General features: G+C 39.6%; 1 protein-coding gene and 1 non-coding gene across 2 annotated transcripts in view; one reads left to right on the top strand and one right to left on the bottom strand.

The window, feature by feature from the left end:
• The window catches only part of HELB (DNA helicase B), a 1,552,493-nt gene that overhangs the window by 757,624 nt on the left and 768,753 nt on the right, over positions 1–26,116 (top strand). The gene's annotated exons all lie outside the window — the stretch shown is intronic.
• Positions 19,449–19,530, bottom strand: TRNAS-GCU. Its single transcript has one exon. It is a non-coding gene; the product is annotated as a tRNA-Ser (tRNA).

Genomic DNA, 26,116 nt, shown 5'->3' with positions numbered 1-26,116 from the left:
CTTTTTCTTTCACTTCATGTGCATTCAAAACACGGTTTGCCTCTTCCCTTTGTACTCTATCCATGATCTCTCCCCTTGATGTTTCTTGTCCGTCTTTGGGTCCCTTTGTACTCTATCCATGATCTCTCCCCTTGATGTTTCTTGTCCGTCTTTGGGTTCCTCTTGCTGAATTAGTCACTAAAGCACAGCATCCTACACCCCTCTCAGCTGGTGGATTGTCACTTCTGCTCCTCCTGCTTAATTCACTATAACCTTCTCTCTTGCTTTTTCAAAAAGATCCTCTGAGTGTAGGAAAACGCCATCTCCTTCTCCTTCCTTGCACTGGAGTCACACATCTCCTCTATACTCATACTTCTGACAGCAGTTCCTGCACCAGAAACAGAAGAACAACTTGATCTCTGAATGAGTGGGAAAGTTCTCTGAAGCCCTTGCCAGATTTCCCCTACTAGTATTAATAACACCTTGAGTCTCCCCTGAAAAATGGTCACTAGACTAGCAGGATCTTGGTCAACAAAAAATAAATAAATAAAGAAATAATACTCAGTGGTCTTATCTGTAATCACTTTCATCCCATGTACCTTCAGTTTGGCATTCCTTTGCTGAAGTTCTTGCTCAGTCTACCTGTAATGCCACATTATCTGCATACAGCAACTTTGTTGACCTGTCCCCTCTGACCTGTTTGCTAATGTAGTCCATTACCAGTATGAACAGCAGTGGGCTTAGAGCTGAACCCTGGTGCATACCCACTCCTACTGGGAGCACCTCTGTGAAACCAAACACTGTTTGTACTTGAGTCAATTGGTCTTTGTCCATAGCATGCAGTAATAATACCACTGTTAATAGGACTTCAAACTACCACAGTACTGCCCAAATCAGATTTCTTAGGACCTTGTTATATGCTTTTTCCAAGTCTATGAATGCCCAATTGGACTCTCATATGTATCTTCTTCTCAACTGTCAAACTGCAAATATCGAGTCAGTTGTACTGCATCCTGATCTGAATCAAAACTGCTCATCTTCCATCTTACTTTCTACTACTCTGCATATTTGTTTATTAATCACCTTCTCCAGAACTTTCTTGCAGTGTGGCAACAGTTTGATACGTGTGTACTGCCCACAGTTGTAAATGCCCCTTTGTACTTAAACAGTGGCACTAGTATGCTTATTCTCCAGTTATCTGGGATATGCTTTTCTGTTCAGACTGCTATGAGTACCATCAGGAACCATTTCTCCCCTTGCTTTTCTCTTCAGATTGCTATGAGTACCATCAGGAACCATTTCTCCCCTATCACACCGAGCATCTTTATCATATCTGCTGTGATGTCATCTGAGCCTGCTGCTTTCCCTGACTTCATCTTCCTTAGTGCTGTCCTTACTTCTTCTAAGGTGGGCTCCTCTTCTTCTCTCATTGTAGGCTGTTTCTGGGGCAGTACAGCTTCTGTGGGTTTTTTTCATTCAGAAGCTGCTGGAAATACTCCTTCCATCTACCTTTGATGTCTTGTGGACTGGTGAGCAGGTTGTTGCTGACATCCCTTATGAAGGGTGTCTGACTATCTTCTTTATCTTTCTGTCTTTGCCTGATGTAGTTTCTTTGTGACATCTACCAACTTATTTTCCAGAAGCTGGTAGAGTGCCTCTGATGGCTTGTTCTGTGCTATTGCAACTCCTTTTTCAGCTTCTTTGTATGCCAACCAGTATTCCTTCCTAGGCTTGTCCATCCTTTCTATCCCCCACTTTTTTTCTGTACATTTCCTTTCTTTTGATGACTTCCTGAACTTCTGCATTCCACCACCAACTTTCCTTATGTAGCTTTGTTCCATCCCTGGCTCACATATCTGTTCTGTAGTCCTCACATATACTGGTTTGAGGAGCTTCTTCTTCGGCTCGACCTATTTCCTCCTCTTCTTGGGGTGCTGGCACCCTGAGTAATTCCATGAACTGGTGTGCTTTCTATCCAGTGAATTTTCAGGTCTTCAGCCTGGTTTCTGTTGACTTTAGAGCCTTTTCTGACCGCTGCTGGCAGCTTATTGTGGCAAGTAGTGGTTTATGCTGTGGGCTGACTGTTTCACTGGGGATGACTTTGCAATTCCTTGTTCTACCCATTGCCCTTGCCTTTCTAGAAGGCAGTCTACCTGAGTTGCATGTTGGCCACTCTTCTGTATGATCGTGTGACTGTGCTGAAATTTAGAATGACCTCTTTCTTTATTCATGTTGCTCCATCCATGTGGACCCAGGCAGTCCTCATATCCTGTTCTGCCTGTCCTGGTATGTGAATTCAAGTCATTAACACCAATTCATGTTGTCCTCCTTTATCTAGCAGGTCCTGTAACTGCTGTTTGAATGCACTCTTTTCCTCACTATCACAACCTGCTGTGGGGCATAGGTTGAAATTGTAAACACTGCCCTATCATTAGGCTGGAGTCTGATTGCCGCGAGTCTGTCACTAATTCTGATGACATCCCTCACTATCTTCTGAAGCCTCTCCCTCACCAAAATTCCGATCCCAAGCCAAGTGGCTTTACTGCACTGCACTTCCATTTTGTATAGGATGACGAGTCTCCTCCTTACCTCTAAAAAAGTAAATAAATGCCTTAAGAAATAAAAAGCCAGGAACCACTTAACAAGCAGCTGCATTTTTATCAGTAAACAATACATCTTGTATTACTACAAGCAGTCTCTAACTGCTAGTTTGCCTTTTAATCATTACTCCATTACCAACACCCTCATCCTGCACAACTTTTCTTCGCAGTGAGCATATCTAAATCACACTGCCTTTCAGAAAGGTTCCTGATTTTGATTTAAAATTTTGCTCTTTTCCTCTAATCCCTCCTAAAATGATTTGGGGAGAAGAGGTGGTGAATTAGACTTAATTAATGAATACAATTAGACTTCTAAACTTAATCTCCTTCAGAAAATGGATGGATAAACATCTTTTCTTTCAGACAAATGCATGGTAATTCATATTGTCATATTCTGTCAACTTCTCAGGTTAATAGTACTAACATTTTAAAAGGGGTATACCTGATTATCCCTGGATTTTTTCCTGATTCTGGAGAGGAGGTTGAGAGCTGTGTTAAAAAACATCAAATGTTAGTTTTTTTACTTTAAAATATTATTTTAATTAGATTAAATTATGTTTATGCTTTAAACGTATGGTTACTATTTAGTGAAGGAATGCAGAAAACATGCCCTCATTCTGCAAAAAGGGGGTGTCAACAATTTGGGGATTCATTGTCTAATGTCTACCCTGTTTTATCAGTATGTTGTCATTAATATTAAGCGGAACAACTTTGCTAGGATTCAAAATGGAAGAGGCTATTAAAACTGTAAAAAAAAGTCATAGGTTTATAAATCTTTCTGTTTGATGCCTCTGTATCCTATTTTGTCACTAGTCTATTTTTGCAGACAAATTTATTCTCAATTTTTGACTTTATAGTGTTTTCAGAAGTACTTGTGTAAATGATACCTTTCATGGAAAGTAAACTGACTAATGATGCTTAGCTGTCTTAGTGGGCTAGATTTCAAGGGTTCTGTTATCTCATTATCAGTTTATTATGATCTTGCATCCCTTGCTAACATCAGTAACACCCCCCCCCCCACCCATCAACAGACAATGAAAAGTATAAAAAAAAGATAAACAGGGATAAAGTCCAGGATTTTAAATGGCTTATAAGCAGCAACTGACAACTAGTGAAGCATAAAAAGGTACCACCCCACTCCTGATTTCTGGGCTAAGACAGAAATATTCCTGTTAAAAATATGCAAATGGAAGTCAGAGAATGCTGCAGCCAACCAGGTCCCTTTTTTTTTCTTTGCATAAAGTAGATCTGAAAAATCACAGCTGTACAATGATGCCAACTTCACTCCCTCTAGTTTGATGGGAGTGGGAAAAAAAATCTGGTAGCAAAAAAAAAATGTTTCTCCTATGAAGTGGATGTGAAAGATTGCAGCTTCAGTGTGACATACACTCTGTTCCCTAATTTATGGGGGGACATTTGTACCAAGGGACCTGCACACATTCTTCCATGCAGTTAGATGATGCTCTTGCTTTCCTCTGGGTCTTCAATACCAACAGGTCATCTGAGGTCTTCCCACAGCTGCTGGGTTCACAGGTGCCTAACACCGGTTTTACTGCAGAGCATTTTCAGAAGGTCTGCCCAGAGCCCTCCCTGTTTTTGTCTGTCTTTTGCTTTTTGTATTTAAACATCTGTTGCTCTAAAATATATTATTCATGAAGTTGTCAGACTGTTTCTTGCATAGTTTGTAAAACACTACTGTACTGGTTTCCTACTCCCACAGATAAATGAGCAGCTAGCTGTATGTAGAATTTTAATGAAAAAAGTGCAATGTCAGTTTTATGCCTCAACACATACAAAGATAGAAAAGATATCTTTTACGGAGAAACACATACTCCTTTTAGGTCTGAAATCACACTAAATTATATATTCAGGTTTCTGATATTTTTGTTTTATTGTGAAGAAAAATAAAAGGAACCCATTAGTTTTCAGATGACTGTTTTGCCAAAACTATTCTGTCAATTTACAAAAGACATTCTGGCCTGAATGCCACCGTAACTTCAGATGACAATATCTCTCTATTGCTTTTCAAGATCCTTTCATGCTGATATTTGACTCCTATAATAGCCATGTGACCAACCACTGCCTTCTCCTTATTTTTGTTTCTAACTTGACTAGTAAATTAAACTGCAAAGCCTTTCATCTGTATCAGACGCACACTGCATGCTCACTTAAGATAATATAGAGTGACTATTAAACCTACTACTGGATATCTTTGTGAGAAAACTCTGTCACCCTGACAAAAGCCATGTGAACACAGAGGCCATGTAGACTCCCTAAAGAAGTCAAGCCACCAGACAATCAAACCACGGGATCTGTTGCAGCGTGGTGACAATGCTACCCATGGCATAACTGTGCCATCAGCTGCTTCAGTATCCATCCATCCATCTTCATCCCCTTTTCTCATTTTGCACATGGGGTCAGGGTGTCACTTGTACAGTGACAATCCTCTCGAGGCAAGGTTTACACCACTGGGTGGCCTAGCCTTGCCACGGTAGTTCATTCGCACCACATACTCGCGCACAAACACTCACAGCCAGTTTACAGTGTCAAATCCACCTACTGCATGTCTCTAGAATGTGGAAGGAAACCGGAGCACCCAGCAGAAACCAATGTGACTACAGGGAGGACATGGAGACTCCGCACAGAAGGCATCCCAGCTGAGAATCAAACCAGAAAACCTCTTGCTATGAGGTGACAATGCTAACCACTGCACCACCACGGCTGAATATTTTGTTATACCACATAAAATTACAAGTATATTACTTTTTCATATAAAATAATATTATATTTTTTCTTATTTCATAAGAACACTTTGGAGATATGATTCAGATGCATACTGTATTTTTCAACTTTAGCTGCAGTGGTGGTGCTGTGCGGTAACGTCGCCTCACAATAAGACGCTGTCCGGTTCGATTCTCAGCTAGAGCGTCTTCTGCGTGGAGACATGCGTGAATGGGCGTACCTTCGTTGAAAGTTGTGTCAGGGCTGGCAACTCTGTACGTAAAAATCTAGACCTGAGTTCTGCTGTGGCGACCCCTAACTGGGAAAAGCCGAAAGACACAACAACTGAGTTTTTCAACTTTGAAAAAAAAATGCAAAAGATACTTTTTTGTTGAAATGCCAAAACCAGGGCACTCAAACAGCTGTATAAGAGTACCAGTGGCACCTAGCTTTAAAGCATCACTTCTCTTTAACTGTATGAAGTACTGTAGCAAATTTCACAGAATAATATATAATGACCATCAGCCACAAAATACACTTGGGTAGTGCTTCCAGCTGCAAAGACGCACACTCACGCACGCACACACGCACGCACACACGCATGCACACACACACGCACACACACACGCACACACACACGCACACACACACACACACGCACACACACAATCTTACTGTAATGCAGTTTACTGTGGATCATAACTCCAGTTAAGAAAAAAAAAATTGGTATATAGGAGAAATGAATGGAATTTTTACTTGTAATGTAATTACAACTAGGCAAAGATTTATTTTAAACCATTGCTATACTCAGCCTACCAAGCAGAAGTTCAGTTCAGCAACCTCAGTGAAAACCAAGTATAATGCAAAATGTTAGTGTGTGGCAGTAAAGGCACATGGAATACAGTCACTAAGGCTCATCTTGGAAAGACTACATCACCATTCCTGTTCAAGATTTCCTTATGAAAATAGTATTAACAGTAGAGTACCAAACTACAAAACATACTTCAGATTGTAATTTTAAACTCAAAGCTTCCAGTGCAGCACATCTCTAAATTTCATACATAGCCTACCTTCCAAAACAAGACTGCCACTTTCTATGTGCATTTTGTGAAGAATTGAAAGGATCAATGGCCTCGGTGACAAGTTTCATTTTGTTGCTGTCACACTCAGACACTTAGGCCAACATCCTATTATACCCAGTTCAGTTCACCTGCATATTGCTGAACAAATGTTTTGTCGACAAGCACGGGGGTGTTGTGTAATGTTAAAGGTATGGATGGGTAAGGGGTGCAAATGTCGATGGTATGTTTTGTTGAGACAGGTGATTGGGGTTGGAGGAGGTGAGAGTGTTTATGCATGTGTCTCCATTAGGCTTAGGGTCCTGGATGGGGTGGATAGGTGAAAGATAGGTGTTGTGTTTGTGTGCTACTGTGTGAATTTTAGGGTTAGGATCAGTGTTAGGTAACAGGATAGATAGTGTTTTTAGTGTGTGTATGTGCATGTTTGTGTATGCCAGTTTCTTTTGTATACTGGCAGTATTACTGGAAGGTTTTTATTAAGGTAAGGTGTAGTGTTGGGAAAAGGGCAGCATTAGGGTTAGGGTTAGCATCCATTACTAAGATGTTACAGGGGCAGACCCAGAAGAAACCAAAAAGGTGGAAAATCTAACCCACATATGTAAATAAATGCTTACCCACAGCACAGTGAAATTAGGAAACAAACCATTACATTTTTTATGCAAAAAAAATGCAATAAAGTAATTAAAAATATAATTTGTGCTTAATTTTTCTACAACATGTACGGTGTACAAGGGGACTGGATGTGAAAATTAAAGTGTGTGGGGTCCTCTCTGATAATTTCTGCTTGAGCAGAGGGACCAGGCAAGGGTGTATTTATTTATTTATTTTATTTATTTTACATTTGTTAACCGGGAGAGTCCGACTGGATACATGTCCATTTTTAGCGGAGGCCCGGGGAGAAAAGCTCCAGGTACATAACAGACATATGAACATTGTTAATGCAAAAAAGGAAGATAGTTGAGTTCTAAATACAATATAAAGATAAATCACATCTTGGGAAAAAAATAACAGCAGCATATAAAAAAAAAACATAGGTCAGTTACAAAGGCGAGGCACCTTGTTAAAAAGCGCTTAAGGATAGTGAGGTAAGAGAAGGGTAAATGATAGTGGTTAATCAGGTTTGGAACAGGGACATTGCCAGAGAGTATTGAGATGGGGTTTAAGCTTTTTTTTGAATTGTAGGAGTGAAGGTTCTGAGGTGAGCATGGTCGGTAGGGAGTAACACATTTTACCTACAAAGTTTGAGAATAGAGAATCCCCAGCAGAATTATTGGCTTTGGTAGTTTGAGCTAAGATCTTATTGGAGGAGCGTAAAGATTGCAGGTTAATATAGGGGTGAATGATGTTTTTCAGAGCTGGTGTTTTCTCTGGGTGATACAGTATCTGGTGAGCCGTTTTGAGTTGGTTGAAATGGAGTTGGCTGGAAAACTCTAACCACCCTAGTTGCTTCAAGTTAGTGCAGTGGTGCATTCTAAAGGTGGAATTTGTGGCAAATCTAGCTATGTGATTGTAACAAGAAGCAAGTTTGTTAAGGGTTGTCTTGTTTAGGTTTGTAAAGAGGGGGGAGGCATAGAAAAGAGTTGATAGTAGGTGTGTGCTGGCAATTGTAATTTTAGCGTGAGGAGTGAGAAAGTGTTTTACCTTATAGAGAGAGCCAAGCTTTTTATTGACGGTTTTGATGGTTAGATTGAAATGGGTGTCAAATTTAAGGGAGTTATCAATGGTAACACCTAATAGCTTTGTGTGAGCTTCTGGTGATATAGTGATTCCATTGGAGGATGTAATAGAGAAGGTGGGGGGAAGAGTCTTGTTAGTGGGTGAGAAAGTAAGTAGTTTTGTTTTGTTGGGGTTGAGAACTAGTTGACGACTTGAGAACCATTTTTCTATTAGATTGATGGTGTCTTGGGTTGAAGCAGTGAGGTCTGCCAGGTTGGAGGCAGTGCTGATGATAGTCGAATCATCTGCATATTGAATGCATGTGGCATGGGGTGTGATTGTGGGCAGGTCATTAACAAAGATGGTGAAGAGAAGAGGGCCAAGAATAGATCCTTGGGGAACTCCAAGTGTAACAGGTAGGCATGTGGATAATTTGTCCTGCCATAGAACAACCTGTTGCCTATTGGACAGGTAGGATTGGAACCATTTCAGCGTGGAATTGCTGAGTGATAGTTTTTTAATGTATGGAGGAGTTGAATGTGGTTCACCATATCAAAGGCCTTGGAGAGGTCTAAGAATAGAGCAGATGATAGTTTATTATTGTTTCTGAAGTTATTGATGGTATTAGAAAAGGATAGTAGGGCTGATGTGGTACTGTAATTTGGCCTGAAGCCATGTTGGGAGTTGGCTAGAATTTTATTTTTGGTGAGGTGTTCCATCAGTTGTTTGTGGACACACTTTTCCATAATTTTGGCCAGGGGTGAGAGTATAGCTATAGGTCTGTAGTTGGTTAGCTCTAGTGAGCTACCACCTTTATGGAGAGGAATAATGTGGGACATTTTCCATATGGAGGGGATGAAGGCTTCTGACAAGGTACGGTTTATGATTATGGAGACGGGATAGGAAATGGCCTCAGCTGATTTTTGCAGAAACTCAGCTGGGAGAAGGTCAGCTGCTAGCTTAGTGGGTTTTAGTTTTTTAAGAAGAGATGTTATAGAGGATATGGGTACTGGATCAAAGGTAAATAGATGATCTGATGTAGTTGTAGTATTCTGCTGGCATGGGTAGTGGAGTCGGCTGGTTGTTTGTTTGAATTGTGTGGCCAGGGATTGTATAGTTTCTGTGAAGAAACTATTGAATGTGTTAGCAATGTTTACAGGGCACTGTTGTTTGCAAGTTGTTGGAGTGGGGGTGGTTGCCTGGCCTGGGTACAGGAGCTTGTTTAAGCCTGCCCAGAATTTTTGTGGATTATTAAGGTGTTTGTGTTGGAGGTGGAGGAAGAAGTTTTTTTTATCATTTAAGATCATTCTTTTAGTTTCATTTCTAAGTTGCCGGAAGGTTTGGTGGGAGTGTGGGTCTTTAGAGGTACGCCATGTGACCCACATCTTGTTTCTAGATACGATTTTGAATTTTGTTTCCTTAGAGAGCCATGGTGCAGTTTTGGTTTTAGTTCTAATGGACCGTATTGGAGCATGGGAATCTAGAATCTTGAGGACGGTGGTGTTGAAGTAGATAACTGCCTCTTCAAGAGGAAGAGACTTGAGTATTGTCCAGTTGTGGGCTTTAAGTTCAGTTTGAAAAATGTAGACGTTGAATTTATTATTGTTCCTGATTTTTTTTATGGTTGTAAGAAGGGGGTGATTTTCTTGAATTTGATAACATAGGTGAGTAAGTGATCACTCATGTCCTCTGGGTGAGTACCTGCTGAGTACTGGTCAGGATCTTTATTAGTAAGGATCCAGTCCAGGATGCTGTCTTTGTTTTGGGGTTTACCTAGTCTGGAAGGAGTGGATATGAGCTGAGAAAAGCCATGTAGATTTATGCTGCTAGATGGGGAACTAGATGAGAAGGAATTCCAATCGATGTTGAAGTCACCTAACACTATGGATTCCTGGGGGTGAGTTTGAGTTAACCAGTGGAGAAAGTCCTCTAAGGTTTTGTTATTATTGTTGCCTAGGGGGATGTAAATACATGCTATATTTATGCTTTTATGTTTGTTTGGTTGAGGTTTTACAAGTAGAATTTCGGCATTGTTTGTTAGGAGGGGTTGTGGAGAGGCAAGGGAGATTTGTAATGTATTTTTGTAGAGTATGGCTACACCGCCACCTTTACGAGTTATTCGGTCTGCTCTTAGTATATCATACCCTGGTGGGATTATCTGTGTGTCTTTCGTACCTGGTTTAAGCCAGGTTTCTGTGAGACATAGTAGGTCTGGGGAACAAGTAGCTAAAAGGGCATGTAGGTTGTGAATCTTATTGTTTACACTTCTGATGTTTAGATGACAGGTCAGAAGAGAGTTAAAGGGTCTAGAGTTTAGATTGAGAAGTGGAGGGGAGGATAGAGTGGAATTAGAATTGAGTGGAGGGGAAGGGCCAGGGTTGGGGTGGATATCACCATCTGTGGCTAGTCTGTGATTCAGAGTGGTAATGAATTTGAGGGCTTTGAGTAGAAGTTTGTAGTAATGTTTATCATTTGGCCTAATATTGGTAGGTTTGATAATTACATAGCGTTCGAGTTCTAACAAGGAGGGTAAGTAGGGAGCTGAGTCATGGCCTCTGTTGTTAATTATGGGGGAGGGGTTGGTTTGGTAGCCTGGGTGGTGGAAGCCTATGTAAGACCAGGTTTCATATAGGGTAGCTAGGTAAGGGACAAGTAGGAGGGGAAAAAGAGATAGTATGATAAGCTTCCTGGGTGGTGTCGTATTCCGTTTGATCTTAGAGGGTGGTAGTGAGGTACAGGAAGTTAGTGGACAGTAGGGGGAGTGGTTTGAGGTTAAAAAAGTACGAATACTGGGGGGCGGGTGGGAATAGGGGGCAGGGCTGGGAGCGGAGCGAGCACGAGTGCTCATGAGCGGGTTTACTAAGCCACTAGAGCCCAGGTTTCAAGATGTAATTCCTGAATAATTAACTTGCAGGTGAGTAATCTCGTCTAAACAAACATCAGGTTCAATTCCTATGCTTTGGGAGCTTATTTTTAAAATTTTATAGCTGTTTGCCTTAGTTTTAGAGTGTGTTCTGTAGTTTAAGTGGAGTATATGCAAACAAGCTTGGATTTTTTGTTTGGGTAAGCCTAGGGAGATTCGTGCTAGTGCTGAGGACCCTTAAATAATACTTTACTTTAAAGTCTATACTAAAATGACCAGATAATGACCTGTTTTGTTTTTACAGGTTGTGGCCAATAGTAGAGTAGTCGCTCGAAAAGGGCGAAGTTCTTTTCTGCCTCACGCTGTGCAGGGGAAGACCTGTTTTGTTTTTACAGGTTGTGGGCAATAGTAGAGTAGTCGCCGAAAGGCTAAGTTCTTTTCTGCCTCACGCTGCAGGGAAGACCTGTTTTGTTTTTACAGGTTGTGTGCAATAGTAGAGTGGTCGACCGAAAAGTGGGAAGTCCTTTCCTGCCTCACGCTGTGCAGGGAAGACCCGCTTTGTTTTACAGGTTGTGGGCAATAGTTGAGTGGTCGCTTGAAAACGGCTAAGTTCTTTATGCCTCACGCTGTGCAGGGGAAGACCTGTTTTATTTTTACAGGTTGTGGGCAATAGTAGAGTAGTCGTCAAAAGGGTGAAGTTCTTTTCTGCCTCACGCTGTGCAGGGGAAGACCTGTTTTGTTTTTACAGGTTGTGGGCAATAGTAGAGTAGTCGCTCGAAAAGGGTGAAGTTCTTTTCTGCCTCACACTGTGCAGGGGAAGACCTGTTTTGTTTTTACAGGTTGTGGGCAATAGTAGAGTAGTCGCTCGAAAAGGGCGAAGTTCTTTTCTGCCTCATGCTGTGCAGGGGAAGACCTGTTTTGTTTTTACAGGTTGTGGGCAATAGTAGAGTAGTCGCCCAATAGTATAGTATTCTCCCCTTTTTTATTTGCATTATGCTTAGAACCATTGGCAATGAAAATAAGACTCGGAAATCCAAGGATATAATTGGTATGGTAATCAATAAAAGCGGGTTATATTTGCAGATGATGTCATTTTATATCTGACAAAACCAGAAAGGGACATTACAGTGTTGTGGAACATTTTGAGACCGTTTTAAATCTTTTTGGGATACAAAATAAATGAAGCTAAACAAAAGGCAATAGTAGTAAATTATGTACCCACACATAAATTGATTCAGCAATATCCATATTGATGGGGGACATGATAAAATGAATTATTCAGGAGTATGGATTAAAAATGATTTTGGTGTGGCAGCTAAGGATATGTGGGAAGAGATTAAACAAAAGATGATACAAAACCTGAGAAAATGGAAGCTCTGTTTTATGGATATTAATAGTATGATGCAAGCAGTTAAAATGTTTTTAGCCCCTTTAGTCCTGTACACGGGTCAGGCATATTTTTATCAACCACAGGGAAAGTTGTAGATAGCAATTATTAAAAAGGTGAAGGATTTTATCTGGGAGGGAAAGATGGCAAAATTCAAATGAGATAACCTGATTCTTCCCGCAGAACAAGGTGGATTTGGAATACCTGATTTGAAGGATTTTCAGAGCAAGAAAGTTAAGGCTCCTTTACATAGCATAAGCAGTAAATTATAATTCAAAGAGGAAAGGGATGATGATGAAACGGGAGGGAAGCTCAAGAAAGGAGAAGAGACTGGATTTTGGATGCAGACCTTTAAGAAGATTAACAGTAATCATACTGAGTATTATATTCACAAAGTAGCAGAAAGTATTCTAAGAACTAAATCAACACAGAAATGGAAAAAGGGGATTTTGCCCATATGGATGACTGCGATTAGGGATACAGACGGTAGGCAAGAGAGGACTGGAATTTATTGGAGAACGTTGGCAAAGGATCTAGGGTATTGGGAGCAAATACCTAGAGAGGGAAAGGTAATACAATGGGAGGACACCAGGAATTTATTTGGACTGCAGATTAGAGACTGCCTTCCCCATCAACAATTGATATCAGGGTATAGGCAATGAAAAAGAAATGGGTGGGGGGTGTCCTGAATGAAAGACCAGCATTGTTAGAGTGTTTAGTAGAATCTAGAACAAACTGCTGTTAAAGGAATAATTAGTAGAGCATGTAAAATATTGTATGATAACTGTAAGAATCAATCAGAGGAGGTTAGAAAGGATTGGGAAGAGAGATTGGATATGCAATTCACAAAGAAAAAATGGGGGGGGGGGTTATATGTCTGTCTCCCAAATATGCAACAAAATCTAGAAGATTTAGGATCTTTGCTCAGAAGTGTTTATATGGGTAATTTTATACCCCCAAGTAGACTCCAAAGACTTTTTCCACAGCTAGACAGCAAATGTTGGAGGTATGATTGGGACGGAGATAACTGGGAACATATTTTCTGGGAGTGTAATGAATTGTCAGACTATAAAGATTCCTTGCAGAGTGCTTTGTCAGTGATACTGGGTGAGCAAATTGGTATAACTAAAGAAATAATTTTTTGTGCTGTGATACAGAATCGGAATTGCGTAGACATAGTAAGGTCTTGCTGAGTCTAATTATGGTAGCTAGCAAAAGCGCAATTACTAGAAAATGGAAATCAAAGTCTAAACCAGCTGTACTAGAAGTAGTAAATATAGTAACAGAGATACAATAACTGGAACTGGGATTTTTAGAAAAGGATAGGAGCGAATTACATAGGAAAAAATTGGAATTGTAGGAACAATACATGCAAATGAGGAACTAGGTTTAAAAGAAGGCAGGCTTTGAATGAGCTATGTAATGTCTGACTGACAATGATTTGATAGATTATAAGTGATGCATAGTGTTTGCAACTACAATTGTGTCAATGTGGTTTGTAATGTGTAATGTTTACAACTAGAATTGTATCAGGATGGTTTGTTTTCATTTATATAAATATAACATTGCCTAAGTCATATGTGATGAGTTAATAAATATAGTTTGTGTTAAACAAAACATGTACAGTGTACAAAAGCTGAAATCAGTAATTCACCAAACTTTCAGGAACATTGTCTCAGAAATAATAAACTTTATACATATCTGAAATATTCATCATCTGTCTGGTGTAAATATACTACACTGGGCTGTTGCAGCAATCTTTTACAAAGATGGTGATGTCTTTTTCAAATGATATCCTCAAAGAAATAACTAGGATTACCTAATGTATCCCTGAATAGGTCCTAAATGCATAATACCTTCTTTTACAAAACCATATTTTAAATAGATGACAAAAAAATAAGTAATATAAAAAGTTGCACTAAACTCTCTCCTGTTTTACTCTGTGGGTTTATAAATGAGGTCAAATTCTTTAGGAAGTTGAAAATGTGCAACCCCCTCTTAGAAAGCTATGTCCCATCAATAATGGCTTCTGCACTTCACACACACACTGAAACTGCAATCCTTACAGGGCGAATCATTAATATTAGGGAACTATCTCACACATAACAGAGCAATGCCTTATCAAAATAAATAGGGACATTTTCACCTGTCTTCACTGTCTCATCAAGATGAATTGGGACATTTTTACCTCCTTTCACGCCTGTTGTAGAATTATCTTAATCATTCTTGGCTATGCATTAAAGCATTCACATAATTAATGAACTTCAAGTCATAGTCAAGAGTGATGAAAAACATTTGTAATCACTTAAAAACTTACGAGTTTCTTCACCTCCTAGTGTAAGGTTTATTGAAATGCTACCATTATTTTATAGATTTTGTTTATTGAGCAAGAAATTGTAAATGTTAACTTGAATGTAGATAATGACATAAATCACCTGAACTGTTTTTGTAAAGAATGAGATGAAAAGCGACATTATTTTGAAATGGCAGTAGATATTAGCATTTGGTAATATATTTTGCATGTAGGCAATCATTCATCTTTAGTGAAATATTCTGAACTATATTTTCTGACTAAAGTATTTGTTGCTTCAGTAAAAGGATGCATACTGATTAGGTAGTCTGTATTGGTCTACATTGTAAAGTCCCTTAAATTAAGAGGGTATCTTCTATCAAATATATATTTTGTTAGTATTAAGTAAGCATTACAGACAGTCATATACAACAAAGTATTAATATCCAAAGATTGGAAACTTGTGATTACAGTGCAACCTATTTCAAAACAATATGCTAAATCAGTGGTAGATCTCAGCTCTAAATAGTATATTTTATTTATGTACCTACTTACTGAAAAGAAAAATATTACAGGCATGGGTGAATGAGGGATGGGGGGAGGGGATTTTGACTTCCAGATGTGACCATGGCCCAAAAATTCTTACTTGCTGCTCTGTGTGCACCTTTTATGTTAGCCTGAGATGAAAGTAAAAAAAAAGGACTTAAGTGATCTGTTACAAGTTGTTGCTCACATACATATATATGGTCTCCACTTTCAACAAGCCATGCCAATCTCATATAATGGCTGTTTGCTTTCATACAATGACTGTGCATCCTGAAATTTCTTCACAGTGGGATATAATGCAGTTTATGTAACCTGCCTGGTAAGGAGACTATAGTGGAGTTTGCAGGCATACAAATATGATAAGATTCTTTGAACGTAATGGTTCATTGCCATAAAAAAGAGACCATAAATGAAATAAAGTGTGCACTGGCACATCTTCTTTCTTTTAGTTGTTCAGGTACATTGTTCTGAAGTTATGCCTGAAACGTTGTTGCATATTCATAGAGAAACTGTATCTTGCAATGTAGCCAGTTATAGTTGTCATAGTCACAATGTTTGTGTGGTCAAAGTGTGGTTCAAGTTGCCAAATTATAAAAGATGCATACAATGTTGGAAAGCTTTGCAACTACTGCAAGATGACACCAGCTACACAGAAAAGTAGTTTTTTTATTGCTAAACACGTGAAACCATTGAATTTACTTTCCAACTTTCCAAATTAGAACTGGTCTGGAATTTTTTTTCATTTTGAGTTTATAGTTATAATTCATAGTTGTATAGAAGGCTAACGACCATCAGGGCCTTTATAAGCCTAGCCGTTCAATACAACCCAGCTGTTTCCCTGTATATCATGGCCATTTACTAGGAGGATGGATGTTAGTTAAGAAATTTCTAGAGGTAAAGTGGGGGGTATGCTACTTTGGACATTAATGTCTGTGTTTGTGTATGAAAGATTCTTTGTCAGACTGTTTGCTTGCAATAAATATATGAAAAATGATTGTTCCAGCTTAGCACCTTGGAATGTTTTTATTCCATTGCAGACAATGGAACAGAGAACCTCGAAACCTGGGCTGAGCCTATAGTCTCTTGCTTAGTATGTGTAATAACTGTAAGACTGCAGTAGCTTGTAGAAAATGTACAATTTGCATATTATATTAATTTCAATTTGCTCATTGCTTAGATGAAGTAAAATCTTATAATTATTGTAATATTGCAATATTGCAAGGCAGAGCATTAGAGGCTGCAAAGTAAATAAATTGTGTGTGTGTGAGAACAAACAGATGATTGACAGGTGTCCAAGAGCAACAATTACCATGACAGCAGATTATGCCTTTCCCATTGGAAACTGTGCAGTCTAGGAGTTGGAATGAATAATTAACAGGATGTGTAGAGCGTGCAGGGGGACTTACTTTCCTACAAAAAAAGCTATGTTTTAAAATTTACATGCTTTGAGGAGTACCCTCAGTTGACATTGATGTTTCATCAGGTTGATGAATTTAAGTATATCTATTTATCTGTCTATATAGATAGATATATCTATATGATCCCTTTTGAGAGAAACCCTGGGGAGAAGGACATATAGTAGTAGAAGCAAGGCCACCATACATTGGGGAAAATTACTCAAGTTGAAAGTCACAGTTTGAGATGTACATTGTGGTTAGTGTTGGTGAAAATATTGTACAAGACTACTCCGCTGGTGTTCTTTGCTTATTCACCAAAGCATATGCAGTGTGTTCTAAGGTACAAGAGAAAATGTGCATGGCACAGATAAAAGTTTGTGGATGTACTTGGTTAAAACTGTGGGCATTTCTTTTTTTTTATATAGAGGCTGTTAAGCTGTTTTGCTCTTGATATGTAGATATATGTACAAACAGAAAATTATTGACTTTAACAATTATCTTTAGTTTCTGGTGTCATTCCATGGGCATCCAGTATCTGACAACCTGGGAAGATATGATCGACATACCACAGTGCTTTGCTGGAGATGGCCTGCATCTGTCTTGCTTGGGATTCAGAATTTTTGGCAAAGGCCCTTGCCTACCCATAGTGCCTTTTACACACACACACACACACACACACACACACACACACACACACACACACACACACACACACACACACACGTGTGCAGGCATGTAATATATGTGTATGTATATAGTGTGCAGGCATGTAATATATGTGTATGTATATAGTGTTAGACATGTAAAGTGTATATTGTCAAACATGTATAGTGTAACACATTGCTAACTTCACACTGTTATACACTCTCACATACAGACAGACAGATGGGACCTATAATTACAGCCACTTTATTGCATGTGTACACCTCATACATTTATAGGTATATGCTAGGCTGACCACTGGGGCTCTTATACGCCTAGCTGTGAAACCCAAATGTGACACACATTTAATTTATGTAGGGGGTTGAGTTACTGACTTCCTCTGTCCTTTAGGTAAATAGGTGCCAGACCAGGGGTGAATTTTTGATTGCTCATCTATTGGTCCAAACTGAGATTAAATAGAGTTAGGGAGGAACTCTGCTTCACATGAATGGAGAGCTGTTACAGAGATTGGGAATTTTTCTTAGAAACATATCTGTCTCTGACATCCTGTTTGTCTCTCGCAAAATTTAGATATTTTGTTCTAGTACATCTGTTTTGCAGATGTGCAAAAGTTTCATCAAAACAGAGTCCAGGGATGCATTGAGGTGATCTTTGGCCTGGCATACAAAGTGGTTTATACAGAATAAAGAAACGGGGCTTTAAGGCGTTCAGCAATTGGACATTTTGTTTACTCCATGTATTCTTTTTGTAAGGAATTTTTGTGGACATTCCAGTTGTTGCATGTTGTCTGGCCAGATACATACCAAAGGGGGCATTGTACACTATGATGGGTAAGTTGAATAACTTAGAAGGATTTTCTTACTACCTTGGACACATGTTTCTTGAAGAATAGGTTACTATCTACATGAGTTCTCAGATCCCTGAGTAGTGAATCAATGTTTAGGGATGTTTTATTGATGATGTAATCACCTGGGGTGGTTGACTTCACAAAAAGATCTATAATGCATTTCTTGGCATTGAGTTTTAAGCTATGGCTATGTCTGTGTTAGACTTTCCTGAAGAGTGTTCTCATCTTGGGGAGGGGGGGGGGATTCAGTGACTTTCCCCAGTTTACAATCATCTTAGACTTAGTCAGCCAGAGGAATTTCACACTTGCTTTGACTTCCAGGAAGTAAATGCCAAAAAGAAGCAGGCCCAGAACAGAGCCCTGAAGGACTCCACTGGTGACTAACTTCTTTGTGGAAGTGGCTCACTGATCCTAACCTCTCGGATCCTATTCATGAGCCAGCTAGCTATCCAGCATGTTTATAAAGAGGTTTATACCTAGTGTTCCATAGGTTTAACATTGCCCAGGTGGGGAATTGTAACAAATGATTTAGCTGGATCTAACTAAGCAGTATGCACCGCTTTCATAGTTTCATGGTGTATATACTAAGCTAACTACCACCAAGGGCTTTAGAAGCAGGGGGTATGTTAGGAAGTTTCTGTAGGTCATATGGGGGAGTAAGGTAGTTTGGGCATTACTGTCTCGTTTGTTAATCAGAGACATGGGGGGGCCAGACCAAGGTGACTTTCCAATTCCTCAACCATTGGTCAAGGTTACCCTTAAATAGGGTTAGGGATTGACTCTACTTCGCATGGATAGGGAGCCTTTTCCAGAGCATGGGGATCCTCTGAGACACATATCTGTCTCACCAACATTTCTTATTTTTGTCATAAGTAAAATTTAAATTCTTGGAGCTAGCAGTTCTGATGCTTTTCATTTTGGAGTGCAAAAGGTCCATCAGAGCTGGATCCTAACATGTCTTGTATGCTAGTCATAGACTGCCTCCGAGTAACCCGTAGAAGATAGGGTTTAAGGTGATCTGTATGGAATGTTGTGTTTATATCCTGGATTCCTCTGGTAAGGTACCTTTGTGAGCATTCCAACTATAACATATTTCTGGTCAGGTACATGCTGAAGAGAGCACTGTATTCAATAATAGGTCTGATAAGGGCTGAATAAAGTGGCACTATGACTTCCTTGGACCTGGATGCCCTGCCCTTACTTAGAGGTTGGGCAACATAAAATGATTTTCTTGCTATCTTGGCCATATAGATTCATAGCTAATGACTAGGCTAGCTGCCCTTGTGGGCCATTTTAAACCTAGCCAATTTCCCTCTCAAAGGTGAGAATTCAACCCTGTATCTTGTGTCTGTGAGGCAAACACTTCAACTATTATACTACCACAACCCCCAAAGGCATCATGGAGATTGACATCAAACACTGACAAGAGTGGGGTTTGAACCCACACATGCAGAGCACAATGGATTAGCAGTCCATCGCCTTGACCACTCAGCAGTCTTGTCTGCAGTGGCATGTTGGTCAAAATTGGTCAAAGGCCAGATTACTGTCTACTTATGTTCCCAGATCCCTGACTACCAGGTCAACTCTTAGGGGTGTCTTATCGATGGAATAATTAGCCTGGGTGACAGTTTTCCCAAAAGGCACTATAATGCATTTTTTGGCATTGAGTTTTAATCTGTGACTTTGTCACCAGTCATCTATTGCCTTAGTGACCTTTTCAAAGAAGTCCACCAGATTCAGTAAGCATGGCCTCCCTTTGACAAAGCCAGACTGGGATGGATCCAGTGTCTGGCGGTCTCCTATGTCATTGTTGTCAGTTTCTATGATGATTCTTTCCATGGCTTTGCAAATAAGACTAGACAGACTAACAGGTCTGTAGCTTCCAGGATCTGTTGAAGGTCCTCCCTTATGAAGGTGGATGCCTGTCAGTCATCCATTCATGTAGCACAAAGCCTGTTTTAAGACTGTCATTAAACAGTGACTCTAGGAGCCATGATAAGTCATATTTTTGACTGTTCAGGAAGAATCCCAATGTTTTATCAGGGCCCATTGATGCTACGTTCTTGGCATTTTAGAGTGCAGATAGTACATGCTCCTTTGAGAGTATTTCTTAGAGGATGATTGGGGTGATAGGGGGGAGTAAAGCTGGAATTGAGTTTGTCTGCTAATAGATTCACTATTTCACCAGGCTCAGTGAATATGACACCATTAACCACCAGTTTGGCACATTGCTGTGTGCTGCCATTAAGGTTTCTGATAAAGTTGAAGAAGGCCTTGTGGTTATCTTTCACCTTGGAGGCTATTTTAACTGAAAGCGTTATTTGTTTGACCTAATTAACCCTCTTAGTTGCCTATTTTGTTTGAGGAGAGAATTTTTATCTGAACTGGAATTACCATCCCTGATTTTTGCCATATTTTTGGGGCTACTTTTAAGCTTACTTCTGATAGGTAATACAGTTTCTGTGCAGCCATTGACATGGTTGTACAGAGTTTTGAGAGCAATTCAGTGTAAAATGTTCTGTTCTGGGGATTTGAAGGGGCCATGGAATTATTTCTAATTGACACTAGTTTTACTGGGGGTTACAGACTTGATTTAGACTTTGAAGAAGACAACTTTATGGTCAGACCTTGCCAAGGAGGATGAGTTGGGGGATACAATGCTTTCCCATATTTGTGAGTACAATGTCCAGTATGTTGGCGCTCATCTTTATTTCTTTGATTAGTTCTCGGCTGCTGTGTCCCTGGCCTCAGTGTCCTTACCCTATCTCTCCAACCTGCCTGTCATGTATAAGGAATTTGGGAACCTGCCCCATCTGAAGACCAAGAATCTTACCTTACCTAATACTAGGGGGCTAAGAATAGTGCAAAACCTCTCCCTGAGCTTCTTTCCCTCAAGGAAACAAGAAAGTATGTTTACCAGAACACTGTGTGTACTTAATTAGACTTGCCTAAACATATATCTGGAAGTAAACTGTAGGTTAATGTACACTCCCTAGGCAAGACGGCCAGCAGTCAAAAGCCATCTCTTCTACCTACCATATCTTTCCCTCTCACTATCTCTGTATATTTTCTCCCATTTTTTCCCTCCTATTACTTCTTGCCCTGTTAGCCCCTATGAGTGGCCAGGATTGCAATATATCCTATTGACCAGTAGGTCGCACCCTCTACCCTGACTAGTCTCCTTGAACACATATCTTACTACCTTTACTTACAACTCCCAGGCATTCCAGCGTTCCCTACGCTTATCTCTCCTGCTGTTAACGTTTGCTATGTAACATGATGTTATTGCAGGCTAGCAAAGTGACTGTTTCCTACCAGAATAGGTCCTAAATGTAGCATATATTGTTCTTTTCTTAGCGTTAGCTTGTATGTATATGTTAGCTATTTAGTAAATAAGAAGGAGCGCTAAAGGGATATTAACCTGGAACCACTACTTGAAACTGCATATTTGTCTTTATCTGCTTTTTGCGACAAGTCCTGATTCCTGTATATGCTTTTTTCTATCTGTTTCTAGGTGTGTATCACTGTGTTTGCCCCTAGCGAACTTAAACAAGTCCCCAATTGAAAGAATATTTTCGTGCTTACAAAAGCAGTTAATTTCTAATTCAGCGAACAGTAGGACAAACAGTTAACCCAATTCCAAAGGATCCTAACAAGGTCTCGTACTGCAATAATTTGCTCTCCCCAAACTTATGTTTTTAAACAACCCCTGGGATCACTAGCGCTCTGGGATCAGAACGCAGCAGCAATTACTCCCTGTCTAACCCATAAATCAAACTTTAGCGTTAAAAATTAGTACTCAACATAATTGGAAGTGCATGCAAAAGTATAACACTGAAACTTGTAAGAGGCTGGCGCCAAACGTTAGAGTGGTGCTAAAATTAAAAAATTTGAAAATTTACCATTTCTTGGGGGTGGAATAAACCCCGCTCCGCTCCCCGCCCTGCCCCCATATCCCACCCACCCCCAGTATAGCTAAATTTATAGCCAACTAACCACACCCCCACCTCTATTTCGTTAGCCAAACAGTTTTTGACTTTAAAACTCCTCCCATCCACCCTCCAATAAGTTATCAAATTCAGAACTCTATCGCCCAAAGAAAATGAAGTCTATTACACCCATTACAACTACACTAACGCTAAAAATTGTACCATGTATCTTACTTCTCATTATCAAACTTTATCTGCTAACTAGATATGAAGGACAGACACTCTCAGGTTTTTATTACCCCAGAAGCCAAACTAGTACCTCCTCACCCCCTATCTGTCTCCATAATCATACTATCCATCTGCCTAGTAAAATATACCACCCCACTCATCACAACCCCCTCAAACCCAACCCAAAATACACCAAATCCAAACATGAACTTAAACTATTATTTAAACTCATTAGACTATTAGACTATCTAAGAAAAAATATAACCATAGATGGGGATATCCATCCAAATCCAGGCCCCACACCCTCCACAACTATAAACAGCCAACCACTTACCTCACCAAACTCCCTTCAGATATACCACTTAAATATAAGAAGTTTAAATAAAAAGGTCCATGACATGCACGCCCTCATAGCAATGTACCTCCCAGACATAATGTGTCTAACAGAAACCTGGCTAAAACAAGGGACCAAAGATAATGAGGTAATGCCACCAGGCTATAATATATTTAGAAACGATCGACAGTCTAAAAAAGGAGGTGGCTATGGTGCTCTATAAGAACACACTGAATGTCACTACCAACTCGCCTCAACCACCTCAAATCTCAAATGCTGAAATAATAGCACTAAAACTAAAAATAAACAAAGACAAAAATATTAATCTAATTGTGACCTATATTCCCCCCGGAGACAACTCTGATACACTTGAGCACATCCTTAGCTGGCTATCAAATAACTATCCCCAAGAAACCATTATCCTAGGAGATGTTAACATAGACTGGACTAAATGCTCCTCAGAAACCAATCCTACCCATATTAACCTACATGGTTTTCACCAACTAATATCTTCCCCTACCCGAATAGGTAATAATAAGCAAAAAGAGAGCATCCTGGACTGGATCCTCATCAATAGTCAACCACACACATATTCAGCAGGGACCCTTCCAAACAACCTTAGTGACCACCTCATCACCTATATTAGGAAATCAAAGTCTATAGACTCCAATCCACCTATGTATAGGCTAGTCAGAAATAAGAAATATTTTGACCTCAATAAATTTCTGATAGAACTTCAATCATTTAACTGGGCACCCCTTAAACATCTCCCCTTAGAGGAAGCTGTACTTCTTTTTAACAAAACATTTTTAGCCATACTTAAGTCTCATGCCCCCATAAGATCAATTAGAGTAAAAACCAGGATTGCACCCTGGTTAACAAAAAATACCACATCTCTAATTAAACTTAGAAACAAAGCATGGATCATATGGCAATCAACCAAATCAACCTCGGACCGCATTAAATTCCAACAACTAAGAAACGAAACCAAAAAAGCAACATTATCTGACAAGAAAAATTACTATTGCCAACTCCAAAATAAACACCAAAACAACCCTAAAAAATTCTGGTCTGGATTGAACAATCTTCTCCACCCAGGTAAATCCTCTACACCCACCCCAAAGCAACTAAGTGACAAAACCCCTGAAGAAGTAGCGAATTCCTTTAACAACTTCTTCACTGACATCATACAATCCCTAGCTAATCAACTACCGGTCACCAATACTATAAACACAGACAACTTCCAACATTCTCAATCCACCTTCAAATTTCAGCCTGTCCCTACTTCCTATATAAGATCCTTACTAAAGAAACTAAAACCAACTACTCTCTCTGCAGATCTTCTTCCAGCTGAATATCTACAGATAGCAGCAGATGCCATTGCTTTCCCTATCTCGACACTTATCAATAGAACCATAGCAGAATCTAAAATTCCATCTTTATGGAAAATATCCCATGTCATACCTCTCCACAAAGGTGGTCTGTCTACAGAACTATCAAACTATAGGCCCATAGCAATACTGTCACCACTAGCCAAAATCATGGAGAAGTGCATACACAAACAACTTCTTTACTATCTTATCCATAACAATTTACTAACCAACTCACAACATGGCTTTAGACCCCACCACAGCACTACCACAGCTCTTCTCTCTTTTACCGATACTATCAATCACAACAGAAATGACAGAAAAATATCTTCAGCACTGTTTCTTGACCTATCAAAGGCCTTTGATATGGTGAACCATCAGCTACTCTATCATACACTAGATAATCTACAGCTTGATAAACAAGCTCTAGACTGGTTTATAGGCTATCTCTCTGATAGGAAACAAGCCTTCCTTTGGCAATCAAAGCTCTCTAACCTCTTACCAAATACCATAGGGGTACCCCAAGGATCAATACTGGGGCCTCTCCTTTTTACTATCTTCACAAATGACCTGTATAAGGCCATCCCTGAAGCCACCTGCATTCAATATGCAGATGACTCCACACTAGTTTGTTCTGACACATCTCCTGTTAACCTATTAGCCAAAACTCAATCCTGCTTTATATCAGTAGAAAATTGGTTGTCAGAACGTAAACTGATCCTGAATCCAAACAAAACAAAATTACTACTATTCCATCCCACGCAAAAGATCACACCTCTATCCTTTTCTATCTACTCCAAAAATGGGACTATCATCTCCCCAGACCCCTATACCAAACTACTAGGAGTCTCCATAGATAACAAACTCAAATTTGATATTCATATCAACCAGATCATTAAAACCATTAACAAAAAACTCGGATCATTATACCGGATCAAATCATTTCTAACTCCTATAGCAAAAGTGACACTGGCCCGCTCACATCTTCTCTCCACCCTCCTGTATGCCTCTCCTATGCTTACTAACCTCAACACATCTGAACTAAATAAACTAGCACGCTGCTATAATCATATTGCTAGATTTGCCACAGGAATGCCTTACAGAACACATCACTGTATTAACCTAAGAAACCTAGATTGGATTGAATACCCTAACCTTCTAAAACAGACCCAACTTATAGAAGCATTTAAAATCCTGAACCAACCTGAAAAAACACCAGCTCTGAATAACTTCATCAAACCCTACAATAATCTCAGTAGTTTGCGTTCCTCAAACAAACTCCTAGTTCAAACAATCAAAGCCAACAATGTAGGGGGTGACTCACTCTTTACCAATACCATTGGAAAAATATTGAATTCCCTCCCTCCTAGCCTCTCCTGTATTTCCTCTTTAAATTCTTTCAAAAAAAATTACATCTCCATTTAAGGTCAAACTGGCTCTGTCAGTGCTCCAATCCTGACTAATCCTTTCTCCATTTGTATAGATCTTCTCCCATGGGCACCCCCCCTATTTTACTTTTTACTCATCTCCTCTTAACTAAAGAAGTTTAGTGCTCAATAGGAGAATTAGTACACTGGAAACTGTGTTGATTTTTTGTATACTCATTATTGTATAATACTTTTACACTTTTAATGTTTATTTTTTAGTATAATTAACACCTTACTGTATCTCTTCTTTTGTATGAGTGTAATTATGTTTTTTGTATTTTTTCTTTTGTATGATCTTTATGTATTAATTACTGTCACTGTGGAGCTTTTCTCCCCGGGCCTCCGCTGAAAATGGACATGTAATCCAGACGGACTATCCCGGTCAACAAATGTAAAATAAATAAATAAAATATTCCTTTTACTTTACTCTGCTTATTCTGCTACCAACCCGCCCAACCATCTCTCCCAAACGTACCTTAGCAGTCATCACTCTACTGATTGTTCTCCTAGGGTTTAATCCCTCACTTGCTGTACCCGCTCCATTCGCCCTGCGGGCTCACTCTGCTCCCCTACCCTGCCCCCAAATTCCACCCACCCCAGTACCTCTACATTTATCCTTCCTAGACCACACCCTCATTAACACACTCCCTTACATGACCCACCTCCTTAAAATGATATAACCCATTACCATTTCTGTTAAACACAAACCTAAACTGGTACCTTCCCTCTTCACTAAGCTATATCTACTACCTCATTATGCTACCTTCATCAAGCTCACCATTCCCAAAGGTGCTTCTCTT

The sequence above is a fragment of the Protopterus annectens genome, chromosome 11.part0 (genome assembly GCF_019279795.1).
Source record: "Protopterus annectens isolate FY-2018-M chromosome 11.part0, PAN1.0, whole genome shotgun sequence".
Classification (NCBI taxonomy): domain Eukaryota; kingdom Metazoa; phylum Chordata; order Ceratodontiformes; family Protopteridae; genus Protopterus; species Protopterus annectens.
Note: the sequence above shows the minus strand (reverse complement) of the source record. Positions and strands in the feature narration are given on the sequence as shown.